General features: G+C 34.2%; 1 pseudogene; it reads right to left on the minus strand.

The window, feature by feature from the left end:
* Nucleotides 1–438: 438 nt before the first annotated feature.
* LOC102765494 lies at nucleotides 439–1,353 on the minus strand (annotated as a pseudogene).
* Nucleotides 1,354–5,288: the final 3,935 nt, after the last annotated feature.

A 5,288-nucleotide genomic window follows, 5' to 3' on the forward strand; every position in this document is an offset into this window, starting at 1 on the left:
ATTTTTTACTATATAAGGCTTTTTGTTAAAAAGATATTTTCCTATTCATAATGATATGAATGAAATGTACTAAAGGGCCTCTTTTTCATTTATGCTATGAAGCAGATGCAGAAACTATCCTTAAAAACATAAAGTACTACATAGATAAACATTTCCCCTTTCATGTTAATAACATTTAGCATTTTTATTGTATGTTATTCCTACCTTAATAGTCCATTGAACACATAGAGTTATAATAATATTTCCATTACTCTAGTATATGTCCTCATAACTCAGCTTTATGTTGTCAGAGAAGCCATATGACCTGGTGAATTTCTAATAATTGCAACAAAGGGCACTGCTGCAAATTCGAAAGTCCAGTGAAGATTTACACTTCAGGCTAATTATCCTGTCTGGTTTTTTTAATAAAAATAATTTGTCTTTAAATACTGCTTATTTTTAGGAAATAAATAGCAAACTATATACACTGTGGAGCCTGAATTCCCCCATCAAAATGTGAATGGTGGTCTAGTTTCAAAGCTCCTGCATATACTTTGTGGCATGGTTGGCTGCTGTCTTTAGTGCCTCGGGTGGAGGTGGAAGGCCTTCCAACAACTTCACAAAATAATGGCAATAAACCTTATCCATGATCCCAAAGCAACCTTTGCCGTGGTAATGCATTTCAGGTATTGGCCTCGCCCTGAGGTGAACTCAGCGATGTATAAAATGGATCTGAATTCCACATTGTGGTCTCTCACTGCCATATCTTGAGATGCTAAAAAAAAACAAAACTTGTTGCCCTAGATGGTTTGGCTCAGTGGATAGAGCGTCAGCCTGCAGACTAAAGGGTCCTGGGTTTGATGACAGTCAAGAGCACATGCCTGTGTTGCAGGCTCGATCCCCAGTAGGGGGCGTGGAGGCTGCAGTCTATCAATGATTCTCTCTCATTATTCTACCTCTCTCTCCCTTTCCCTTCCTCTCTGAAATCAATAAAAATATATTTTTAAAAAAAGAATCATTAATTGTTTGGGTTCTTCTTTTTTTTTTTTTTGGTCGCTAAATTTAAATTGAGCCAAAGCCTGGTCAATGAACATTTCTCAAATCAATTTTGCCAAATACCACATCTTGTCTTTGCTGTAGTGCTTTATTTGACTTAGACAATAGTAGATTTCTGCTAGTCTCTGAGGTTCTCCAGGCCATCATGGAAGATAAACAATTTTATTCTTCTCCCATTTTTAAGAAATGTCAAGAGAAGCACTTTTGTGGATGTGTTATTGGGGTAAAACACTCTGAGATGAAAGAACTCCAAGGCTAGCTTCCCTCTCAGATTCTGCATCCATAACACACCCAAACTATCCAGCATTGCCTCCACCATCTTTCTCTCACCCTCAATGGGAGCCTACCCCTATCTGCGACTTTTTATTCTGTCTTTGTGGTACGGTGGCATTTCAGTGTCTACCCAGCACTGGTGTTTAATGGAAAGATCTTAAGGTTCGGAGTAAGAGTGACTAGATTGAAATCTTACTTTTGCCTTTTATTAGCTTTTGTCTTTAACTTCTCTCATTTCATCTGTACCCTAGAGAATTCGAGGTTAATTGTCCAGATCGCTAAGCATACTTGGTACTCATATCTGGCATGTTGTTTTATTATTGCAACTATTGTTATTGCTGTTTCCAGACTAATACAGAGCAGGTCCTCGAATCATGTCATTTCACTCAGCATTTCTTTTATTGTTCATGCAATGCCATAGGAACTTAATTCTTATTTATATCAATTATCCTATGGTAAAATTAGTTTCACTACACTTCATTTTTCTTAAAGTTGCAGAACCTATCAATGATGGTGAGGACTTACTGCATTTCTTTTCAGTATTTCCATTAAAATATATTCAAAGCACCATAAGAATTAAATAATGAGGATGTTCTTTTATATTCTGCATAATCCTTAGAGAACTTTGGACTCAAAACAGATACACATAGAAGGGACATTAAATGCTACTATTTCAGTAAAGTTCTTGCATTTCAATCCATCTGTGTTAATTTTTGTTCTTAACCTCAAAATTATATAGTGAATTTTACAGTTATCTTAAAACAATTTTATGTTAATAAAGAGTACCATCAAGTACTTCTTAATAAAGAAAGTCAATCGCTAGCTGAGTATTTGTCACCAGAAATACGTACCACACAGTGATTTAACTGTGACTGTACTACTTCCTGTTCAATGCTCTTTGTTTCCAATGCAGGCAAGTGCATCTTCACTTCATCTAAAATCACCTTACTTTCCTCTAGACGCTGTTCAAAATTGGCTGGCTTCTGGAATAACCGAAACTTCATGGAAACCTCTTGCAATTTTTTCTGTAAATGTAAGAAACCACCAATTTAATTTTGCCTTCCAAACAATAATCAGTCATATTTCAGTTTTTATTAAAATTATTTATTGTTATAAACAATACTAAAAACAAACCAAAACAATTGCTTTTTTCCATTTGTCCAACACAAAAAATGTGCATTTGAGAGAATTCACCAATTATTATAATATAATAAAAGATAACTTACTAACCTATTTTATCCTTAAAATGTACATCCCAAAAAAGTCTATTATTTATATAACATATTGTAGTTTTTTAAAAAATGCCCTCAAATCCAATTTTTCCAACAATCTAGTTGTCTAATATAGACTATGTTTTAATACTGACCTAAAACAAGTTACTTAGTTTTTACAAAAATATGTACCTGGGCCACATCAATTTGGGATAGTACCCTTTGAGCAGCCTCCTTTTCCTGGTGACTTTTCTTCATTTCTTCTAAACTGATCTCATGACTTGTCAAATCTGATTGGATTTTCTGTTGGGAGAACAGCATTATTAGTCAGCATGCTTCTGCAAGTTATTACAATGAACAGTTTACTTTCCAAGAAGACAGAATTCAGAAACTGTCTTAAAATAGTGTTACAATATACCCTCTTCTAGAATGATAGTATATATCACCCAGCTGGCATGGCTCAGTGGTTGAGCACTGACCTATGAACCAGGAGGTCATGGCTTGATTCTCCTGGTCAGAGTACATGCCTGTGTTGTGAGCTCAATCCCCAGTGTGGGGCATGCAGGAGGCAGCCAATCGATGATTCTCTCTCATCAATGATGTTTCTATCTCTCTATCCCTCTCCTTTCCTCTCTGAAAAAAATATATTTTAAAAAATTAAAAATAATAAAATGATAATATACAGAGGGTTTTTTACTTACCAAGAAGTTCTCAAAAATCAAATGACTTATTTCTCTACTAGCAGGATTATTATAAAATATATATTATTCTTTTGAATTAGTGATAATGAACAAGCTATTTCAGATGTCATTTTCAGCAGGGAATATCTATATCTAATATGTAAAACTGATATATTTCATCATTGAATCAACACTCACATCTGACCAAAGACAACATGTTAAGTTTTATAAAAATAGCTAACTGTGACAGGGATAAGATATAATAAGGAAGTTGCATGTGGACAACATTCCTTAATAGTGATCTGTACTCATTCATTCTGTGCCATTTTTTCAGTTAAATTTCAGGAAACTATGGAAATAGTAAAGGGAAGTTAATACTACAATAGGTTTTGATTTTTGTCTGGTAGATAATTAGTTCCTGCAGAGAAAGCACCAAACCTTTTTGAACCTCAATTTTCTCATCTCTAAACTGAAGATGATCATGACAAGCCAGCAATGAAGCATTGTCACAATTTTTAGGCAACATATCTGGAAAAATTTTCATGTCTGTGAGTAGACAGCTACAGCAGTTTTGGTAAAGAGATTAGATGTTATTGCATTTATGAAAATGCCTGTTCAAGTTGTTTGCACAAATATAGTGATAAATTGTCAGTGTCATTATTTATGATTTGTTTATAAGGGGAGAAAGGGGAGAGTCAAGGAGGAGTTAGAAACTGATCAAACTTGAATAGCCGTAGTGGAAACTGATAAAAGAAACTGATGAGGGAAAGCTACAAAAGACAATCAGAACGAGCAGAAGGACCAAATAATACATATGTAACAGTATCAGTCTACAGGGTTTTAAAGCTCTCATCTGGTCAACACTCAATAGTTGAGTGGAGAAGAAAATGATATTCATTTAAACTTTACACTAGAGGGAAATGAGAAGAGCTCTGAAGGAAATCATTATTCCCATCATCAGATGTTTGTATGAGCTTATGTACCAAAAGTTCACATAAATTTATTTAATCACCTGGTCAAACTATTTATCATCCTCATTACAAATGAGGGTAGAGATAATGACTTATCCAAGGTAATATACCTAGCAAATAGCAAACTCAATGCCCAACTATATTACCTCTTAAATTATGATTAACAAATAAAAGCATCCCCAAATGGACATTTATCAGACAACACATTCAAAATCTTATTTGCATATTAATAGTATTTAGTTTATTAATTTGATTCATGAAACAAGTTCTGCATCTACTACTCAATTCCACATAGTGAGAACAAAACTAGTGTCCCTATTTTTAAGACACTTTTGTTCTAGGGAGACAGAATATAGAGATATAAGTAAATCACAAAGCAGAAATGAGCAATAGAAAACTTCATGCTCTGCAATAAAAGAGAAGGGAAAATTAATTTCTACTATAGGATGTGGTGAAATTATAAGATGTTGGCATAATTTAAATTGCATATGGCTGAGAAGGAGTTTTAATGGGTAGGGAATAAGAAAATTGGATCTCATGCCAGGTTGTGAACCATGCTAACAAAGATTGTGTTTCCAGCATGTAGAGTGTGTGTGCTTCATTTCATGGAAGGAAAGATTGAGTGTAGGGAGAGTAAGAATTACTTTCTAAAAGAGGAATTAGTGTGAAGCTATTGAGACTTAAGTTTCAGGGTCCTTCACTTGCCAAAGACTCTTCTATAACGTAGCATCTAATTTTCTATTTTATATAGTATTTTTCTTAAAGATTGCCCCCTCCCCAAAGCTGCCTCTTGTTGCTTGGCATTATAAAACAAAGCTAACATTTTATACAAATAAGTCAAACTGTTATTAAGGCTCATAAGCAATAGAAACAACAATGACTTAGAACACACAAGAAAAAACTGAACTTTTATCTGTCACCAGAGGATAAGAAGGACCACATAACTTATGAGAGGAAAGTTTGGCAATTTGGAACTCAATGCAAAGGATTTCATGGACTCTGAGATATTCACAGTTAGATCAAATAGTTGGATGGACTACTGAGAATGTCTGTGCTCTTAAAGTGTCATCACTACTGAAACTATTAAAATTGAAAATAAGTGATGGTTGAATATCATA

Source organism: Myotis davidii, unplaced genomic scaffold (assembly GCF_000327345.1).
Source record: "Myotis davidii unplaced genomic scaffold, ASM32734v1 scaffold218, whole genome shotgun sequence".
NCBI classification, from domain to species: domain Eukaryota; kingdom Metazoa; phylum Chordata; class Mammalia; order Chiroptera; family Vespertilionidae; genus Myotis; species Myotis davidii.